Source organism: Hyperolius riggenbachi, chromosome 7 (assembly GCF_040937935.1).
Source record: "Hyperolius riggenbachi isolate aHypRig1 chromosome 7, aHypRig1.pri, whole genome shotgun sequence".
In the NCBI taxonomy this organism is placed as follows: Eukaryota; Metazoa; Chordata; class Amphibia; order Anura; family Hyperoliidae; genus Hyperolius; species Hyperolius riggenbachi.
In genome coordinates this window covers 135,266,844-135,290,555 of record NC_090652.1, presented here as the reverse complement: position 1 = coordinate 135,290,555, position 23,712 = coordinate 135,266,844, and positions in this window count along the sequence as shown.

Below are 23,712 nucleotides of genomic sequence, written 5' to 3'. Positions count from 1 at the left end.
TATATATATATATATATATATATATATATATACAGAGGGTGCTGCAGCACACAACAGGAAAACAGTGACAGGGGCTCTTGGTTACGCTTTAACACGTTTAAGCTCACCAACTGCGCCAAAGTGTCCCAGATCTGGTGAGTCCTACTCTAACCAGGCAAAAATGCTAGCTTTTATCAGCGTTCTAGTGGGAACCATGCCAAAAGCCCAGGGGTCAGCTAAATGGGAGGAATGAAATTAAAAACACCTCACCTTCTACTAGCTACTAAAGTAATTAGTAGCTAGTAGAAGGTGAGGTGTTTTTAATTTCATTTCTCCCATTTAGCTGACCCCTGGGCTTTTGGCATGGTTCCCACTAGAACACTGATAAAAACTAGCATTTTTGCCTGGTTAGAGTAGGACTCACCAGATCGGGGACACTTTGGCGCAGTTGGTGAGCTTAAACGCGTTAAAGCATAACCAAGAGCCCCTGTCACTGTTTTCCTGTTGTGTGCTGCAGCACCCTCTGTATTTATATATTTCTTATGGAGATTGGGGTTCTCCAGTGCTGCGTGCATGCTTTGCATAGTATTGCATAAAATTCGGTTTGTGCTGCTCATCCCTTGGCTTATATATATATATATATATATATATATATATATATATATATATACATATATATATATATATACATATATATATATATATATATATATATATACATATATATATATATATATATATATATATATATATATATATGCTTAGGCTACCAGATCTATACCAATACCATATATACAGAGCGGAGCCTTACTTTTACTACTGGACTGGTGTGAGGTCCGTCTGTCCAGTCAGTTGGGGAGATGGCCAGCCCGGGTCCCGAGGGACAGTCACACCCAGTCACACAGCCAGGTCAGGGTGGCTGACACTGTGACGCCGCGTGCTTCCAACCTCCTCCAATCACGGTCACGGGGGGTTGAAAATTCTCACACTGTCTCCGACTCCAAGAGGCTGCAGCAGTTGTTGCTGGTCTTCGCCCCCATCACCCCCAGCGGCACCAGGGGCGGAGCCAGAGAGGGAGACAGTCAGGCAGCGCAACTAAGCCGGAACTCGCAGCCACCGCAACAAGTGACCATAAATAACAAATGCGGCCGGGCGACAGGAGAACGGCGCGGCGCCCACCCCCATGTACATAGTGTATACAAATCTGCTGCATTGTACAGTTTTCCTTTTTTTTTTTTTTTTTTTTCAGATTATTGATAAATTCAATTAATTCATCAAATTTGTGTTCTAATATTTTATTTATATGCATAATGTGTACCAAGGCTTTATTCTGACATATTTTGGTGAGTTAAGACTTTAGAATTGGGAGGCTCAAAATTCTTGAAAAACAATGTACCGCTTTTGACTCACAGAAATGCACCACCAGGGAGGTTAACAGCTGAGACTATTTAGGAATTTTGGGCGATCAAGTTCATCCTATGGTTCAAGAACTGTCTCCGGAGAGGAATGCCATCTTTCAAGATGATAATCCATACAGCTAAAATTGTTAAAGAATGGCACGAGGTACATTCTAATGAAGTTGAGCATCTCATCTGGCCACCACAATCCCCAGACCTCATCATTATTGAGCATTTATGGTCGTTATTAGAGATTCAAGTAAGAAGTTGATTTCCGTCACCATCGTCTCTAAAAGAACTGGAGGGTGTTTTAACTGAAGAATGGGCTAACATTCCTTTGGAAACAATTCACAATTTGTATGAATCAATACCGCGGAGAATTGAGGCTGTAATTGCCGCAAAAGGTGGACCTACACCATATTAAAATATATTTTGTGTATTTTTAAGGTGTTTCCATTATTTTGTCCAACCCCTGTATTTCCTTGTAAACAATGCCAGTTGCCTGGTAGTCCTGTAGTGTCTGAGTCAAAACCCTGGAACAAGTGTATGGCTAAATCAGTAAAACCTGAGTCAGAGTACCTAATCTGCATATGCTTGTTCAGGGTCTATGGCTAAAAGTAATAGAGACACAGGATCAGGAAGACTGCCAGGAAACTGGTATTATTTAAAAGGAAATAGATGTCAGCCTCCATATCACTCTCACCTCGTGTTTCCTTTAAGACTGCCTATCTGTGGCAATTCAGCGCCTATCTGTTGCAATTCACAGGTACACAAAGCTTCTGACCATTGGGGATGTGAAGATAGAGCTCCTAAGCTGGGCAGTGAACCCTGGCAATGCCAGTAATCTGGAACGGACACTTAGCTCTTTCATTTACATTAACAGAGGTCACTCAAAATGTTGTGTACTTTTAAATTGCCAATGTCCAGAATGTATGTTGATAATTCAATAGGGGACAGGGGTTATGGTACAGGCGGTGCTGATTTTGTTTTTTATATTACCAGAATTGTCTTAAAGGGGCACTAAGATGAAAAACTGTAGAATATAAAATAAACGTGCACACATATGTTTAAAGGGAACCTAAACTGAGAGGGATATGGATGTTTCCTTTTAAACAATACCAGTTGCCTGGCAGTCCTGCTGATCTCTTTAGCTGCAGTAATGGCTGAATCACAGACCTGAAACAAGCATGCAGCTAATCCAGTCTGACATCAGTCTGCATGCTTGTTCTGGGGCTGTGGCTGAAAGTATTAGAGACACAGGATCAGCAGGAGAGTCAGGCAACTGGTATTATTTTAAAAGGAAAAATTCATATCCTTCTCAGTTTAGGTTCCCTTTAAAGGGAACTTTAACTGACCCTGCTGATGTCCTGTGCCTGCACCGGGACAAAACGATCCTCCGGTTCTCTGGCATGGCTGAGTTTCATTTTCTGTGTTTGCAAGGCCCTGGCCACATGTGGCCTTGTTCCTGCTCAGGTCCGGATTTAAGCCAAGGCTGACCTAGGCCATGGCCTAGGGCACCAAAGGAGCAAGGGCACAAAAGCAGCAGGCTAAACTGGTGCACCATTTGCAAGCTTGCAAATGCTGCAATGCAGGGAGATCAGGCGAGTGCCTGACCGCGGTACTCTGTTACTAGCTACCTGTGCAACAGCCACCTTGCTCTCTGTGCAGGTTTGCATTGTGGCCGGTCGCAATGGACTTGGACAGTATTGGAGATGGAAAGGAAAAAAAAGCTTCTGCACTGGAGACGAGTGGAGAAATGAGTGACACAGATGGCTGCTGCGGTGTGAAGGTGAGCTGGCTACCTATACTAAAAGGGAATGTGGGAAAAGGAGGGATTAAGAGAGTCATTTGGCTACCTATACTGGAGGAAAAGGGGGAGCGGTCATCTGGCTACCTATACTGGGGGGTCATCAGGCTACCTATACTAGAGGGAAGGGTGGAGGGGTCATCTGGCTACCTATACTGGAGGGAAGGGGGAGGGGTCATATCTCTACCTATACCACAGGGGGGCGGATGGTCACAGTGGCCCTGGGCGGTAAAGAGTATAAATCCGGCCCTGTTCACGCTCACGTCACTGTCCTGTGCATGCGATATGAGCAAATATACGTGCGGCCAGGGCCGTGCAGGCGCAGTGGCCCACGAAACTCAGCCATGGCGGGGGAACATTTATTACCCATAAGATATGGGGGGAGGGGCTCCGGATCCCTAAGCACCCTATTGTAAAATACTCAATAAAAGGCCCCTTTGGCCATGCCAATGAAACTCTGCCCTGAACACGATGAGCTCTGCTCACCCATGGGAAGCCCCGCCCATGCCTGGGACACTTTGGAGTGAAGAGGCTCCAGACAGGAATCCTAGTGTGGCCATTCTGTCAGCTGTATGGGAGTAAGTATGGTGTCTCCCTAACAGCTGCACCCACTGTGATTTTTCCCTTCCCTCTCTTACCACCCACAGTGACCTCTTCCTACACCTGGAACCCATAGTGACCTGTCCCCGCACTTAGCACCCACAGTGACCTCTCCCTCCCCAGCACTAGCAGTGATCCTGCCTACCCCAGCACCCATGTTGACCTCTCCCAGCAGCCACAGTGACCTCCCCCAGCACCAACACTGACCTATCCCTCCCTCAGCATCCACAGTGACCTTTCCCTCTCCTAGCAGCACCCCTCCTGTCCCCAGCAGCACCCACAGGGATGTCCCATCCCAAAAGCAGAACCTACAGTGACCTCTCCTATCGCTAGCACCCACAGTGACCTCTCCCAACACCCAGCATCCACAGTGACTTCTCTCTCCCCCAGCAACCACACTGACCTCTACCTCCCCCAACACTCACAGAGACCTCTCCCTCCTCCAGCACCCACAGTAACCTCTCCCTCCCCCAGCACCCACAGTGACCTCTCCTTCCTCCAGCACCCACGATGACTGTCCTCTACCTCCTCCAGCACCCTCAGTGACCTCCCCAGCAGGCACCCACAGTGACATACCCTTCCTCCATCACCCACATTGACTTCTACCTTCCCCAGCTTTCACAGTTACCACATGATACTTGAATCACCTATATAGCCAGAACCCACATGGCACCCAGCATCTGCATTTAGCACCCACACGACAACCAATACCTTACTAGCCAGCACCTATCTCCCACATGGCACCAGTACCCACTTGGCACCCAGTTTTTGCACCTAGGACCTACATGACACCCTATGCCCCCATAATCAACACCACATGGCACTGTACTCACATGGCACCAAGTTCCCAAGCCATTATCTTCACCTAGTACCCTTTCATGGCCATCACCCAAATAGCATCCAGTTCCCACCCGTGGTCTGAACCCATATGAGACCTAGTACTCTCCCACGGCAGTCACACATCCAAATCCCACATGACACTCCCTACTCACTCAAGTCCTGGCCACTGCACCTACGTGCACCCAGTACCCACTCTTGGCCTGTACCCAGAACTCACATGGCTCACTGTACCAGTTAGCACTCACTATTGTTTATCACCATCTGCTACTCATTCTGCATCCAAAACTGCTTAGCACCCACTGCAAATAGACACCCAATATAAACTAGACCTTGTTACTCACTGCAACTTGACACAGACTGTACTTTGTCACCTCAGCACCCACTGCAACTTAGCACAAACTTTACCTTATCTTACCAGCTTACCACCCACTGCATCTGGGAATTCACTGCACCTTGGCACTTACTGCAATTTTGCACCTACTAAAGTTTAGCAACCACTGCATATTGGCAACCACTTCTTTGCCTGAAAACAATATTTAGGTGCTGCTCAAAAAGGGACAGAGGTCCCAGTAATGATAGGTCTAATAGTGGGCACCTATTACGCCTGATTTTATGGTGGTGAAGCCAAAATACTTGGTTGGAAGGAGAACCAAAGTCTGCCTGATACTGCTATAAAGGAGGGGAAGGGGCTAAGATGGCCTAATACTGCTTTGTGGTATTACATACACAATTTAGCATGATTGATTGATTAGGACCCCTTTTTCAAATTTGAGCACCACCCCCTTGAGGATCCTCTGAAGGACCTGTCTCAAGGTGATGAAAACAGGGCAGAGCTGTTATGTATTTTCTCTCCCACAGCACGCCCATGCCTGCCCAGATATCGACGAAGTCCCAGGGTGGTGTCAGTGCAGCTCTTCAATTAGTGAGTGACGAAATCCACCCATCAAATTGGCTGTGTTCAAGTCTGAATATCTCTGTGACCATGTATCCTACAGGCCTCAAATTTGGAGGTTAGATATGGGACCCGCTAAACCCCTTCTGTAGCAACTCCCAATCTGTCTCGGGAACTAGCAAGGTTTGGAGTCTGCAATCTTGCATGAAAGTGGTTTGTGGGTGGCCCCTCCTTACCCTCCAAATTTGGGGTCCATAGGATGCATGGTCACAGAGATATTCAGCCTTGAATGTAGCCAATTGGGGGTGCTAATCATTGCATAAATTATTTAATCTCCTAGTTACAAAAAAAGTATTTAAATCTGCAACTGGGGGGCTCCCATTGGTCCGCTAAACTGACCAATAGGAATTGTATATGACCCATAGACTTTTGCATATAGAGTTTTTATGTCATAGTAGGTTTTATTTTTTAAGGCCTCACGGTATATTTTTAATGTCTACAAACCACTGTATTTTTAATTGCAATATTGAATGTGTTATTGATTAAACACCTAGAATGTCAAAGTACTCAGAGTTTTTTGTATCACAACAAAAAAAGTTTTTTTTCTAAAGGAATTCTTCTGACACTTGCTCAATAATATTCATTATTCTCCAGAAGGAAAGTAATCCTGGAGGTAACCATGCCCTTTCCGTTGTGTCAGATCTATTCTGAGAAGAATGCATGAGTAGATGTTCATTACTGGACTACAGTAACAGAACAATCTCTTCTTCACGGAAAAGCCAATTATACATCTGGCCTTAAAAATACAAATGCAACTTTAATGACCAGCAAAGGTTTAGGTATTTATTTTAATGGACACCAGTGAGCCAACAAACTAATATACAAACTAATATAGAGTACTTTAAAATATGTACACTTTTTAATAGAAATAAAAAAGAGCAAAGTGTAATCACTATCATAACCCACCACAATTTTATGTAAGCTTTATCAGCCAACTTAAAAACCTGTTGGAGTTACTACTTCTTTTATATAATTATTTCACTTTTAAAGAGGTACTGTAACGACATATAGTAGAATGTAATACATTATTCAAGGTATTCAATCTTACGTTAATTCTCTAAGACTAAACTGCGCATGCGCAGTACTCTTATACTCTTACACAGGCCGGCTAGATGAAGTGGAGCATGCGTGGCAGGGGCATGGATGGGTGACTTCAGCTGAAGTCACCAGATTAATGGTGCTGGGACCAGAACCACGGAAGGGGCCAGGAGGACACTGTGGGACCTCACAGGCTACGAAGGGGCTGGAAGAAGCCCCAGGTAAGTCCAAATTTCATTTTTATGCAGAGCTCAGGGCCCCTTTTAATGAATAAAGAGGGGGGACCAAAACCCATAAACCAAAAACCATTACGTTACCCCAACAAGAACAAGCAGCTAGGATTATAACAAAAAACTCTAGATGTTCCTGCCCCTGGAAGACTCATTAAAAATGAATACTGAAGTGTTATTTGACTCCAGTAAGAATATCCCGCTTTTCCAAATCAACTTCAGACCTCCGTTGGAGGAACTGTCATTAAAAGGGCACATTGTTTCTTATTATATGGGAATGTCCCAAGATCCAACCATTGTGGAACAACATAACAAAATGAATTGAAGAAAAAACCCAGTTTAACATTACATTTACACCACAGATAGCTATTCTGCATTTAGATTTAGACTCATTTCCACCATCTCTAAGATTGCTGTTGTCTCATTTTCTATGCATAGGCTCAAGCAATAGTTGACATTTGGGGAGAGAGGGATATTGACAACTAATCCCAAATGAAAGCTAATCTAGAGTATAATCCCCACTGTGAACAGTATACTAGAGTGTTTTAGTAACTACATTTGGGTTATAAGGTTTTACATTTGCAACAACCTATGGTTATTTGACTAATCCATTACTTATTATGTCTTATTTAGAAGGCCCCAGGCTTTCCAACAATGTTTTGATCTCAGAAAGGGAGTAAATAGATTTTAACAGGAGGCTAACAAATTTGATCAAAGGGAGGATAATTAAGAACTGTATCAGTCCACAGGATAATACATACGGTAAGTATCAGAAAAATAAATTGCCATCTTTTATGAAATACCAGCTAGATTTGGTTTGACCAGGGCCAGATTTACCATAAGACACTGTAGGCACGTGCCTACAGGTGCCTGATGATGGAAAGGCGGCTCACTCCCATCCCTGAGTGCCTCCCTCCTGCTTTACCTATGCAGTGTCCTGAGCATAGAGTAAATAAGAGGTTACACATCCAGCACTCAGCATTTCACTGAGGAGTTCTCCCTTCAGTTGGGGGTGTCACTAGCTACTTAATACTGAGGGTACCTCTGGTTATCTAATGCTAAGGGACACCTGTAGCCACCTAGGACTGTGGTGCAGTTCTGAAGAGGTTTTCTAGGTTTGTGGAGGGAGAAGTCTATGGTGTCAGGACTTCTGTGCCTATAGGCTCCTGTTATGTAAATCCAGGACTGGCTTTGAGATCTCTAAACCTGCCTTAGTAAATAAGGCCCAGTGTCCCAGTCTCAACTGACTTCCTATTGTTTAAACACTTTTTATTGATAAACCTTCTCTGCTCCCCTAGACAATATCAATCCAAAAAGACAATGCAAAACACCAGTCAGCTGTGTAGCTAACAATGCATTTTGTTTGCTATGTTGGGAGGCTGAGGGACAATGGAGCAGCATGTCCATGACGTCACGTGGTGGGCGAAGAGTGCCATGCACTAAGGAAATGGCCATCGCTGGTGGTGAATTGATCACTTGCAGGTTGGGGGTCTGGGATAAGGCCCCTCTGTACACATGCCTGATTATTGTTTGATGCGGTCATTATCCACCACCTCAGCCGACTTTAATCAAGCATGTCTACAAGGCTTTAGAAATACTTGTTCTTTGACTGTTATGGCCCTTTTACACTTAATGCATTTTAATGCACTGCGTTGTGTTGCGATATGTTGCAATGCTGTATGCTTTTTTGTAGATGCCAAAACCCAACGTAACACATCGCAACGCATTAAAATGCATTCAGTGTAAAAGGACCCTTAGTGTAACATTAAAGAGACCACATAAAGCAATACAATAATTTACAACAAAGCAGCTCAGTGGCAGATTTACTTTATTTCACTTTTTATTATCTTGAAACATAAATGTTTTAGAGAAGAATAAGTACGTTATGTTTACAGACTTGGTGATGCCCATTTCTTTAAAGATGAGCTTTATTACATTTCTCCAACAAATTGTTTCACTTCTAATTAGAAAACGTAACCATCAAAACACAAACCCTGAGGGTATGTTGATCGCTATTTTACCACCTGCTGCACCCAGCTGCTCTGCTTCCCAAACCACATAAGAACTGTCAGCACTGAGGTCAGGAGCAAACCTGATTTTAGCATCAGCCAATAAAATGAGCTGCCTCAAAACATAATTTTAATTGTTTGAGTCATGACCTGAGTGATTATAATTAAATTACGGCAGAATAGTCGCTGTCTCGATAGTATTTGTTATCTAAAATTGTGGATGTGACATTGTAGTGAATGTACACCATAGTAAGAAGTAGAAGAGAAGCATAAAAAGATTTAATGTTAAACAAACAAAAAAACAATGGGTATATGCAGGGGCGTAACTAGACTTAGAGCGGACCCAAACCAAACATTTTTTTAATTCAAAATATTTAGTTGCACCACTCTGACACATACAAAGATAAATAAACACTCCTTGAAGCCTATGGACTATGAGCATTTCAGTGCATGCTTTCCACCCTTCTCTTCTCATAACTAGGGTTATAAAGGTGGCAGCCATTAGCAATTCCTAGTTTGCCGGACACCACCTACTCCACCAATCTGCCGTTTTCTTTTCCGGCAATATGAAAGGAATGGAGGGGTTCCTCCAACAAATGTAAAATATTTTATATTTGTCATCATGCAGCTAATTAAAGGCTGCTCTTTATTATTATAATTTAGAAAATAGATTTTATTTCTGAAATCTTGTTTTTTTAATTTGGGTCCACTTTAATAGCCCCCCTCTGCAAAAATTATAGCATGGGGCCCCCTTGGTTCCCAAACCCCATTAGGGTCATGTGATCGGGAGCCAGTGAATGGCAGTAGAGAGTGTTCTTCTGTAAAGCAGCGTCTAGAAGCAGGACAAAATTACAGACACACCCGCTACACTCTTCTCTGCATGGCAGGAGGAGGTGGCAGGGATGGTTTTTGTGAGTGAATGGGAAGGATTTTTACTAATTGGCTACACTTGCAGTTGAGGAGAGAGGGAGGAGGGGCCTCCAAAGCCTCCAGACCCCCCTGCGGTGGCAGGGGTCGCAGGGGTGATTGTTACGCCATGGGTATATATAAAATGGACACTGCAGTAAAAAGGGAGCCAGGGGTATATTCTACTAGAATATCACCGATATTCTACTATTAGGCTCTATGAGCCCGCTATTTACAGCCGCAGTTTGTATAGCGGACAGCCCTGATACCTTGGTCCCCTGGAAACCCAAACCTCCAGCACCCTTTTTACATGTTTCGAAAACTATTGCTCGCAATAAAATAGGAAGTATTGACCGTTTTATACTGCTAAAGCACATGCATTTCACACACATTTTCTCGTAGCCATTACAGAAAATCGATGTTTGAAATCCACCGAAGGCAAAATAAATTGTTTTAGCTTTAGATGCAGGCACGTGCACAGAGGGTGCTGTGGAAAATAAGCTCTGCCCCCGACCGCGGAAGCTCCGCCCCCGCCTGGAACACTTTCAAGTGAAGAGGCCCAGACAGGAATCCTAGTGTGGCATACTGACCTCTCCCTCCACCTAGGACCCATACTGACCTCTTCCTCCCCCAGCACCCATAGGGACCTCTCCCTCCACCAATGACCACTCCCTCCCCTAGCACTCACAGTGACCTCTCCCTCCACCTAGGACCCATACTGACCTCTCCCTACCCAGTACCCGCAGTGACATCTCCCTTCACCTAGCACTCACAGTGACCTCTCTCTCCACCTAGTACCCACAGTGACCTCTCTCTTACCCAGTACCCACAGTGACCTTTCCCTCCATCTAGCACCCACAGTGACCTCTCCTTCCACTTAGCACCCACAGTGACTTTTCCCTCCCCCAGCACCCACAGTGACCTCTCCCTCCACCTAGCACCCACAGTGACCTCTCCCTCCCCAGCTCTAGCAGTGATCCTGTCTACCCCAGCACCCACACTGACCTATCCCTCCCCCAGCACCCACAGTGATTTTTCCCTCCCCTAGTGGCTACCCTCCTGTCCCCTGCAGCAACCACAGGGACCTCCCATCCCAAAAGCAGCACCTACAGTGACTTCTCCCATTGCCAGCGCCCACAGTGGCCTCTTCCAACATCCAGCATCCACTCCCTCCTCCAAGGATGAAAGGATATGTAGGTATATATGTATATATATATTAGTATATAGTATAGTATATAGATCAATTTCATATACAAGCATACATGTATCTGATCAATGTGATATTAATGTGTCTATAGAAGAATCAGCCACCCACACACATCTGTGCAGGAAGAGCTGGCTGCATGGAATAGAGAATAGCCAAATTCTTCTTGCTGGGCAAAACCCATAAGTGCCCCAAATGGGGACACCTGGAAAGTCATAAATAACATGTTTTCCCCGTGATCATTGAACTGTGTTAATTCTCGTAAATCACATGACTTTCTGTAATTATGGTGACATATGATGATATACTGCGCATGAGCAAAACCCTGTATTGAGTAGGATATAAGGAAAGCAGCTGAAGTAAAAAGGTAGCATAATTTGTGCTCACATCTCCTGTGTCTGTGTGTTCTGTTAACCATTTTATGTCCTGGCACCAGGAAACGAAGTAGTCTAAACTAAAGCATCTGATATCTGACATGAACTTAAATAGATACGACTCCTTTCAGCTGAGGGCTCGCCGCGGATGGTCTTCTTCAGAGTTCACGTAAGTAATATGACTATACTTCTCTTTTTATTTTTTTTTTAGAGAGAGAGGTGTCTATATTATTTATGTGAAATTTCTGTTGATACCAAAACGAATCCAGTTTTGGAGTTTGTGTTTTTTGATAGTATAATTTTAATTATATAGATTATAAGGTTTTTAGAAGGCCTTAGTTTAATAAAAAAAAAAAAAATTATTAGGGAAAAGGTAGACTTTTGGTAAGTCTATTACACTTCTCTTAGTAGGTCTAAGGGAAATATAGATTTTTTGGGAAAAATATAACAAATTTGAAGTCTGATCAACTTCAATAAATTTTCTTTTGGAAAGAAAATAGAGTTCATTTGGGAAATGAACAGGGCACCATATGGTATGGATTTCTGGGTACTTGTAGTTCGTCTTAGGTTTTGAATGGGTTTATTATAGGTTATTTTTGTAAGGTTTTTATAATGTCAGATAAGATTCAGATGTTTTAGATTATTTGTCTGTGTTTGTTTTGTAAATAATAATCTGTTTTATTAGTAAGGTTAAAGGAAAGAAAAAAAGTTATTAAATTCTAAGAAACAGTTTGGGTTTAGTGAGGTTGTAGAACGATAAAATCCCTAGACAAAGTTTGTTTTGTTCTCATGAGATGAGAATTATAGATAGAATTATTGATAAATATTAGTTATTGATAAAAATAGTGTTGATAAATTTGAAAAATATATAAATTATAATTTATCTAGATAAGAATTGTCTATTGGTACGGCAATATCTTATATTTGTATTTGACACATAGATTTAATAGAGGGCCAATAAATTACAGTATAAAACTGAAATTAGATCAATGGGTCAAAATATTGTCAAAATGTTTCCTATCCCAATCCCTAATATAGATGAAACTTATGTACCTATCTACTTATGTGCCAGAATATCTGGAAGAAAAATATTTTGTTTATCTTTGGGTAGAATATAATATATTATATTAGTCGTGGGCTGTCATTCCCTTGGGGGGAGAAAGGAATAATAGTTCAATCCATATACAATTGGTTAAAGAACTATGTCTAACGGTGATTAGAATTATATATGTCCAAGTCTGTCTTGTTTGTGTGTAAATCTTGACTAGTAATGTGTGTTTTATGTATGTTCTCCGTCTATAACTTGCGCCAGCGATGTTATAAGATCCTTACTGTATTTCTGATGATTAGTAAAATTAATATTGGGGACACTCATGGAATTCAGATGAGAGCGGTCACTTGCAGAAAATCGCCAGTATAAATTCTATGTACGTACAAACTGGTTTCAGATACCATCTTTGGAAAAATCTGTTATACTGAGTTTTTGTGGATGACCGACCATTACAATTATCTGAATTGTGTATGTGTCATTTAATATAAGCTTTTCTGCAAGAGAAACATTTCAGAAATACAGTAATGTAATTAATTCCTGTAAATTAGGGTATAGTTATACAATAACATGTATCATAATGTATTCATATGTATTGTGTACAAACTGACATATATGTGTGTAAATTGAGAGATTGTATTGAATACATGCTTGTGATATGTATGGTAGAGACTAGTGTTGGGCGAACATCTAGATGTTCGGATTCGGGCCGAACAGGCCGAACATGGCCGCGATGTTCGGGTGTTCGACCCGAACTCCGAACATAATGGAAGTCAATGGGGACCCGAACTTTTGTGGTTTGTAAAGCCTCCTTACATGCTACATACCCCAAATTTACAGGGTATGTGCACCTTGGGAGTGGGTACAAGAGGAAAAAAAATTAGCAAAAAGAGCTTATAGTTTTTGAGAAAATCGATTTTAAAGTTTCAAAGGGAAAACTGTCTTTTAAATGCGGGAAATGTCTGTTTTCTTTGCACAGGTAACATGTTTTTTGTCGGCATGCAGTCATAAATGTAATACATATAAGAGGTTCCAGGAAAAGGGACCGGTAACGCTAACCCAGCAGCAGCACACGTGATGGAACAGGAGGAGGCGCAGGAGGAGAAGGCCACGCTTTGTGAGACACAACAACCCAGGCCTTGCATGAGGGCAAGAAGCGTGCGGATAGCATGCTTTGTACCGCCATGCAGTCATAAATGTAATAAAGATAAGTGGTTCAATAAACAGGGACCACGCGGCAACGCTAACCCAGCAGCAGCAGACGTGATGGAACAGGAGCAGGCGCAGGAGGAGAAGGCCACGCTTTGTGAGACACAACAACCCAGGCCTTGCATGAGGGCAAGAAGCGTGCGGATAGCATGCTTTGTACCGCCATGCAGTCATAAATGTAATAAAGATAAGTGGTTCAATAAACAGGGACCACGCGGCAACGCTAACCCAGCAGCAGCAGACGTGATGGAACAGGAGCAGGCGCAGGAGGAGAAGGCCACGGTTTTTGAGACACAACAACCTAGGCCTTGCATGAGGACAAAAAGCGTGCGGATATAGCAGCAATGCTTTTTGCCGCCATGCAGTCATAAATGTAATACAGATGAGAGGTTCAATAAACAGGGACCGGAAATGCTACACCATCCCAGATGTTCATTGGTCATGTTACTTGGTTGGGGTCCTGGAGTGTTGCGTAGTCATTTCCAATCCAGGATTGATTCATTTTAATTTGAGTCAGACGGTCTGCATTTTCTGTGGAGAGGCGGATACGCCGATCTGTGATGATGCCTCCGGCAGCACTGAAACAACGTTCCGACATAACGCTGGCTGCCGGGCAAGCCAGCACCTCTATTGCGTACATTGCCAGTTCGTGCCAGGTGTCTAGCTTCGATACCCAATAGTTGAAGGGTGCAGATGGATTGTTCGACACAGCTACGTCATCTGACATGTAGTCCTTGACCATCTTCTCCAGGCGATCGGTGTTGGAGGTGGATCTGCACGCTTGCTGTTCAGTGGGCTGCTGCTGCATGGGTGTCAGAAAATTTTCCCACTCCAAGGACACTGCCGATACCGTTCCCTTTTGGGCACTAGCTGCGGCTTGCGTTGTTTGCTGCCCTCCTGGTCGTCCTGGGTTTGCGGAAGTCAGTCTGTCTGCGTACAACTGGCTAGAGGAGGGGGAGGATGTCAATCTCCTCTCTAAAGTCTCCACAAGGGCCTGCTGGTATTCTTCCATTTTTGACCTGTCTGACTCTTTCTTCAAGCAGTTTTGGAACATTGTGTTTGTACCGTGGATCCAGAAGGGTATAAACCCAGTAATTGGTGTTGTCCAGAATGCGCACAATGCGTGGGTCACGTTCAATGCAGTCTAGCATGAATTGAGCCATGTGTGCCAGAGTCCTACCAGAATCCTCATCATCCTCTTGTGAGCGTTGTGATAGTTGTTGTGATGCATCATAGTCGTCACCTTCCTCCTGGTCTGCTTCTGCTGACCATTCGCGTTGAATTGTGGAAGTCCAACGTGCACCGCTCTGGCCCTCGTCAGTGGTGGCATGAAATTCCTGCTCCAACTCCAGCTGTTCCTCCTCCTCTTCTTCGTCATAGCTGCTGGGGCCAGCGTTCCCTGAGGCGGATGGCCTGATGTTGGTACCATCACGCTGATCGTTTTCTCCTTCAGATTCCCCCAGTTGCATCATGACAGCTGTTTCCTTGATTTTCAACATTGACCTCTTCAGTAAACACAGCAGTGGTATGGTAATGCTGACTGAAGAGTTGTCACTGCTCACAAGCAACGTGGATTGCTCAAAATTTTGGAGGACTTGGCAGAGGTCCAACATGTTGGCCCAATCGGATCCACAGAAGCTTGGCAGCTGTCCGGATGCGCCTCGGTACTGCGCCGTCATGTACTGGACCACTGCACTCTTCTGCTCACAAAAGCGTGCTAGCATGTGCAGCGTAGAATTCCAGCGCGTAGGGACATCACACAGCAAGCGATGGTGGGGGAGATTGAAGCGCTCCTGCATCTTGGCGAGTGCCCCCGAAGCAGTACTGGAATTTCTACAATGTTTGGCCACTCGACGCACCTTCAACAGAAGATCGGCCACGCCTGGGTATGTCCTCAGGAACCGCTGAACTACTAGGTTCATCACGTGCGCCAGGCAAGGGATGTGTGTCAGCTTAGCCAACCTTAAAGCGCGAATGAGATTACTCCCATTATCACACACAACCATGCCCGGTTTCAAGTCCAGCGGTGCCAGCCACAAATCCGTCTGTTCCTTTATTCCCTTCCAAATTTCCTCCCCTGTGTGCTGCTTATCCCCAAGGCAGATCAGCTTCAGCAACGCTTGCTGACGCATGCCAACAGCTGTGCTGCACTGCTTCCACGATCCTACTGCTGCTGGGTTAGCGTTTCCGGATGAGGTACAGCTTTGAGATGCGTTGGAGGAGAAGGAGTCAGAGAGGTAGGTGCTGCTGTTGTTATCCAGTGGGAGGGACGGCGGTGCAGCTGTTTGCGGCGTGGGCAACACCCGCGCCGTAGCAGGTGAGGAATCGCTGCCAGGCTCCACAAGGTTCACCCAGTGCGCGGTAAGGGAGATGTATCGACCCTGGCCGAACGCACTCGTCCAAGTGTCAGTGGTGAGGTGAACCTTGCAGGCAACGGCATTCTTCAAGCTTCGGGTTATTTTGCTGACCACGTGCTCATGCAACTCAGGCACTGCAGAGCGCGCAAAGTGGTAGCGGCTGGGAACCACGTAACGTGGGATGGCCACTGACATCATGCCCTTGAAGCTGTTTGTCTCCACCACTCGTTATGGCAGCATTTCGCAGGCCAGAAGCTTGGCTATGCTGGCTGTTACTGCCACGGCCCGGGGGTCATTTGCTGGCAATTTCCTCTTGCGCTCAAACATCTCCGACACAGACAACTGAACCGTAGCGCTGCACACGGAAGGGCTGTTGGTTGTTGTGTTTGATGAACACTGGGAGACTTCAAGAGCACTACTCCGGAAAGTGACAGTGTCAGCGTCGTCTGATGTTTGTGAATGTTGTGAACCACGCAATGGCTGGGCTACTGCTGCTGCTGAGGCGGGTCTGGTGGTGAGTCTGGTGAACCCAAGGGAGGCAGTGTTGCTGGTACCCTGTCCTGCCGCGTTTGCCCACAGAGTGGGATGTTTGGATAGCATGTGGCGGCTCATGCTGGTGGTGGAGAGGTTGTTAATACTTTTCCCCCTGCTCAGGCGAGTCTTGCACACCTTGCAAATCGCCATGGTAACATCCTCAGTGCAGTCTTCAAAGAAAGCCCAGACTTTGGAGCACCTGCCTCCTTGCTGGCGATTTCTGTTTCCTCCTCTTTTGCCTCTCACTCTAACTTCCACGCTTGTGGTGCCTGAAATTGCGCGCCGCCTACCTTGTGGCACAAGGCGAACTCGTGCAGCAGTGGGTTCTTCAACAGACTCATCTGTGCTGCTGCTACGACGGCGATGTTCTCGTTCACAAATAAAATCTGGGTCTCTGTCCACATTGTCCATACCCTCCTCTTCCATCTCCTCAAACTCGTCATATGTCATTGTGGGGGGCCGCCGCCGTGGAGTAGAGCTCCCCAGAACAACCTCTGCGCAGCTCACTCCAACGTCGTCTTCCAGATCTTGTCGGCCGACCTCCTGCAATTGCAACCCCTCCTGCCCAACTTGCTCTGGGATTTGGGTTTCCGAGTCCTCCTCGGACTCGCCTTGTATTTCAGTGCGCGGTGCATTTCCCACAGTTAATGGTTGTGAATCCGGGCACAACATTTCTGGCTGTTCCTCCATTGACCTTTCATAGGTGGAAGTTTGTTGGGCTGGGAATAGCTCCTGCGAATACCCCATTGTGTCCTGAGGTAATTCATAGGACTAGTTATCTGGCAGTTGTGTGCGTGGTGTCGCTGCCGGTTGTGTCAGCTTTGTGCCCACTGGCTCCTTGTAACTGGCTGAGGACTCGGACCTCGTGCGTGATGTGCTGGTGCTGCTTAACCCACTGCTGGACGCTTGAGAGGTCATCCAAGTAATTATCTGGTCCTGTTCTTTTGGATTTGTGAGGGTTGTTGTCCTGGACAACATGGGCGGTATTGAGTGGGTTTTCTTGGGTGCTCCCCTGTGGCCTGTACGTGAACCGTCAGGGGAAACACCTCTTCCCTTGCCCCTTCCTCTTTCACCGGATTTCTTCCTCATTTCACTTATCCTTACAATACACGCTGACTGGCAGCAGTACAGTGGCAGTACAGAAATGCTATACAGTACCACTATTCCCAGCAGCGACACAGAGCACAATGCTATACAGTGGCGGGTGAGCGGTGTACTACTGTTCCCAGGCCCAGCAGACACAGAGTGGAAGTAAACACAATGCTATATAGTCTGGCTGAGCGGTGTACACAGAGTGGCAGTACACACAATGCTATATAGTCTGGCTAAGCCGTGTACACAGAGTGTCAGAAAACACAATGCTATATATAGCGTGGCTGAGCGAGGTGCACAGTGGCAGTACACACAATGCTATATTAGTCAGGCTAAGCCGTGTACACAGAGTGTCAGTAAACAATGGTATATAGTCTGGCTGAGCGGTGTACACAGAGTGTCAGTAAACAACGGTATATAGTCTGGCTGAGCGGTGTACACAGAGTGGCAGTAAACACAATGCTATATATAGCGTGGCTGAGCGAGGTGCACAGTGGCAGTACACACAATGCTATATAGTCAGGCTAAGCCGTGTACACAGAGTGTCAGAAAACACAATGCTATATATAGCGTGGCTGAGCGAGGTGCACAGTGGCAGTACACACAATGCTTTATAGTCAGGCTGAGCCGTGTACACAGAGTGTCAGTAAACAATGGTATATAGTCTGGCTGAGCGGTGTACACAGAGTGTCAGTAAACAACGGTATATAGTCTGGCTGAGCGGTGTACACAGAGTGGCAGTAAACACAATGCTATATATAGTGTGGCTGAGCGAGGTGCACAGTGGCAGTACACACAATGCTATAGAGCCAGGCTAAGCCGTGTACACAGAGTGTCAGAAAACACAATGCTATATATAGCGTGGCTGAGCGAGGTGCACAGTGGCAGTACACACAATGCTATATTAGTCAGGCTAAGCCGTGTACACAGAGTGTCAGAAAACACAATGCTATATATAGCGTGGCTGAGCGAGGTGCACAGTGGCAGTACACACAATGCTATATATAGCGTGGCTGAGCGAGGTGCACAGTGGCAGTACACACAATGCTATATATAGCGTGGCTGAGCGAGGTGCACAGTGGCAGTACACACAATGCTATATTAGTCAGGCTAAGCCATGTACACAGAGTGTCAGAAAACACAATGCTATATATATAGCGTGGCTGAGCGAGGTGCACAGTGGCAGTACACACAATGCTATATATAGCGTGGCTGAGCGAGGTGCACAGTGGCAGTACACACAATGCTATATATAGCGTGGCTGAGCGAGGTGCACAGTGGCAGTACACACAATGCTATATTAGTCAGGCTAAGCCGTGTACACAGAGTGTCAGAAAACACAATGCTATATATATAGCGTGGCTGAGCGAGGTGCACAGTGGCAGTACACACAATGCTATATATAGCGTGGCTGAGCGAGGTGCACAGTGGCAGTACACACAATGCTATATATAGCGTGGCTGAGCGAGGTGCACAGTGGCAGTACACACAATGCTATATTAGTCAGGCTAAGCCGTGTACACAGAGTGTCAGAAAACACAATGCTATATATATAGCGTGGCTGAGCGAGGTGCACAGTGGCAGTACACACAATGCTATATATAGCGTGGCTGAGCGAGGTGCACAGTGGCAGTACACACAATGCTATATATAGCGTGGCTGAGCGAGGTGCACAGTGGCAGTACACACAATGCTATATATAGCGTGGCTGAGCGAGGTGCACAGTGGCAGTACACACAATGCTATATATAGCGTGGCTGAGCGAGGTGCACAGTGGCAGTACACACAATGCTATATTAGTCAGGCTAAGCCGTGTACACAGAGTGTCAGAAAACACAATGCTATATATATAGCGTGGCTGAGCGAGGTGCACAGTGGCAGTACACACAATGCTATATATAGCGTGGCTGAGCGAGGTGCACAGTGGCAGTACACACAATGCTATATATAGCGTGGCTGAGCGAGGTGCACAGTGGCAGTACACACAATGCTATATTAGTCAGGCTAAGCCGTGTACACAGAGTGTCAGAAAACACAATGCTATATATATAGCGTGGCTGAGCGAGGTACACAGTGGCAGTAAACAATGCTATATATAGTGTGGCTGAGCGAGCGGTGTACTACTGTTCCCAGCAGCGACACACAATGACTGGGGGGGACCCTGGCTAGCGTGGCTGGAGAGCGAACTACCCTGCCTGCCTACCCAAAGCTAAACCCACAGACAAATGGCGGAGATATGACGTGGTTCGGGTATTTATTTACCCGAACCACGTGACCGTTCGGCCAATCAGAGCGCGTTCGGGCCCGAACCACGTGACCCGTTCGGCCAATCACAGCGCTAGCCGAACGTTCGGGGAACGTTCGGCCATGCGCTCTTAGTTCGGCCATGTGGCCGAACGGTTTGGCTGAGCACCGTCAGGTGTTCGGCCGAACTCGAACATCACCCGAACAGGGTGATGTTCTGCAGAACCCGAACAGTGGCGAACACTGTTCGCCCAACACTAGTAGAGACTAGAGAGGTAATATCCGCAGGGACGTATCAATAGGGGGTACAGAGGTAGTGGCCACACCAGGGCCCTTGGTTCAGAGGGGCCCCGAGGGGTCCAATCTCTATCACAGTATTAACTCTCTATTGGTCCTGTAGTGGTAATAATCACTTCTATAGATGTTTTGAACAGTAACAATCCTTAACACACTGTTCCCACTGTGTTTGTCCTTTGCAAGTGTTAATGTGCTGTATCAATTGCTATGTATAGAGTTCTTGGGGGGGCCCTAATGTAAAACCTACACCAGGGCCCGCAGCTCCTTAGTTACGTCACTGGGCACCTGTGAAAGTATGTGTTGAAACTTTGGGTATATCTGCCTCATAAAATAGGTTTTCTTCTTTCTTATTAGGAGATTACTTCTTTAAATTATTTATTTATTCTCAAGTAGTTAATTAGACAGATACACACTCCTATGGGTAATGATTTTTAGATAAATGCAGATGTAATTTTGAAATAGTTAGAAATAAAAGTATCGAGATATGTCCGGTTCTTTGACAAGGGATTCATTTTTTATTGGTGTTTCCGGGTGGCTGCGCGAAACACCTGCTTGTGGGTTTTTTCTTCTGCCAGCAAGAGAAATTAGGAACTAATTACTTTGACGTTTCTTTCTTGCAGAAGGGAAAAAATGCATTTAAAAGCCTTTCTGAATATACAGTATATCTGTATACATGTATACATACATATGTATGTATGTATATACGTATATAGGAGTAGAAAGGAATTTTATGAGTTATATTATTAGACTATTTGGAACAGTGAATAATTTATATATATATTCCTTTTGGAATATTTTAAAATGTAAGTTTAAATGTCATATTTATCTACACAACATCTTAGGTTTTTTTCTTAGTTAGATGTTAGACATAGCAGTCATTATTTTCTCCTGAAACTTAGTATCCTTCAATTAGATTAGATTAATTCACTGATACCACCTGGCACCCAGGTCTACATGTATATGAACGAAGTTTCCCATATTGCAGAATAGATTTTTGGAATTTTTATATCGTGTCCAAATGAGGTTCTGATATTTTTTCATAGGTAGTATAGTGAAATCATATATCATAGTTTGGGGTCAATTTGGAAGGGAGCCGGTTGACTTGTCTGTGTTTTTTTTTGGGTGAGGAAACTGGAGTGCCTGGGGGAAACCCATGCAGACACGGGGAGAACATGCGGACTCCTTGCAGATGTTAACCAGGCAGAGATTTGAGTAACATTGCAAGGCGAGAGTATTGGCTGCTACGCCACAGTGTTACCTTAGTTTTTTGTGTAAAGTTAATTGAGTTTTTAGTACAACCATAATTCCCTTAGGCTAAGGTGGATTAATTGAGTAATGGCATTTGTCACCCAGACTTATACAAGTGAGTAAAGTTAAATCATTTCCCCATGTCATGGTAGTTTGCCATAAGTTTGTTAGAATAATGTTCATATTTGAACAGAATTTATATAGCTTGTAACTTTGAAGCATATAGATTCAAATGATTTACTCAATAGTTCTCCATGGATAAGTTCCTTCTTGAATATTGTATCATAGTTGGTAGGCTGTATTTTTTATATAAATCGCAGCAGAGAAGGCATTTAATGTTGTTTGCAACTCATTTGAAATGTTACTAGCTCTTGTAACTAAGTTGTGTCTGATTTAATTCTTCACTGGCCTGGTCAACCAGTTGAAGAAATTTTCTCAGCCTCTTCGCCATCTAGAGGTTGATAAGAAAACTGCTCCTCCTCCAAGCCACACTGATAAAGCACAGTTATTGTAACTTCAATATTTCTAAATGCCATGCAACTATTGAAAAAAATAATGCATTGTATACTGTTTGTACTTATATTTTAGTGGATATTGTGAAACTGTGACAGCCATATTCATTTGGGAAAATTTATGGAAAACATTAAGGACATATTAAATAGTCAGGACAGGTATACAGTTTTAGGTCAATTAAGATCGCATGTGTAGTTCTGGGTCACACTTGCTGTTTATTTCATATCGCCCTTTAGATTATGGGAATTCTTTCCCAATAGTGGGGTTTTTGACCTTAATAACCCCTCTTCCTGTTAATAAATCCATCTCCTTTAAATTAATATCTCCTCTCCGGGTGACACAACATCTTTGTGTGTATGTAATTAATGACATATATTAGCAGAGAGTTGTTTAAGGCTCTGACTCTAAGTCACTCGTGGTTTTAGTAAGAATATATGTTTTTTTTGTAAGCCCAAAATCCTTGCACTCAGCATAGGAAAATAAGTACATTTTTTCATCCTTAAGAAAATAGTTTATTTTAGTTTGCTTGAACTTTTTGACGAACTGCAGAATCATTTGATGTTGGTATGACAATTATTTTACGGATTTTTCACTGTTCTGAAGACTCCAGAGAGAAAAAATACACTGTTTAATTTTATAGTGTACTGATTAGAAGCTTTACCTCTGACAGGATTTTAATTTCAGTTCTGTAGTTCAGTGTCTGTTTAGTAAGGAGGCCTCAGCCTAGTCTCTCTAGTGCTGTTCTTTGTATGTGTGCCTATAGAAGTGTGTCTACCCTAAGCGCACTATGGGGAAAAGGATACTATAGATGTTCTTTGTATGTCTGTAGCTTTAAATCTGAAAGGGGACCCAACCCTATTACAGGGAGACAGTGCTGGCCACTGTCCCGCCGTACTGTGACCCTGCTCATATTATGCCATATAGCCTTTTACTAACTCTGACCAGACATTAAAATAACTTTAATGTATGGTCAAATGGGGGAAAGGAGGAATATGTTAGTTTGTTGTCTATACATATGTTTGTCCAGCCCTGCCCAGGCCTAGTGATCTGTGTCATGTCATTTCATGTAGTGGTGTAGTAAGAAGGGGTAGTGAGGTAGATATTGCACTAGGGCCACCTAAGTTCTTTAAAATACATTGATTGTGGAAGGTATGATGGAATGAGAGTGTGACTGGTAATGGAAGAATGAAAAATGGGGATTCATTATGGTGTAAAAATTCATTGGGAATTTATCCTCTCTGCCATGGCAGGTAATTAATTTGAGCTCCACCCCGCTTACTTTGGTTGAGGTTGATCTCTTGTCCAAAGGTTTATCGTTCGCACCCAATAACCATGTCGATGACTTTGTGGTTTTAAAAGATGTATATCTCTTTTGTAGACGCTTGGCACTTAAAAAGATCTATGACTCCAGATCTGTACGGACACAGGATTTATTGGAACAAGGTCTCGACTTAAATGATGAAATGATTTTGGATGATCTTTTGGGATTGCTTGCAGAGAGTGAGGAACAGGTAAGCAAGCCTAATTTCAGACCACCCTCTAAATATATCCCACATTTTACTGCTGAGATTAAAATATTCTTTGACATGGTCTGCAAGGACTTGCACCTATTAGGAAAGGGAGGTCACATATATGCAGATAACTTACGGCCCGATGAAAGGGTGGCGCTTAACTCCTTGAAGAATAGACAGGATATATTAATAAAAGAAGCAGACAAGGGGGGCAATGTAGTGGTTTGGCCCCGAGACATGTATATGGAGGAAGCCCTTAGGCAGCTTAATAATAACAACTTTTATCGTAGATTAAGGGGGGACCCCACCACAGCTTTTCAACA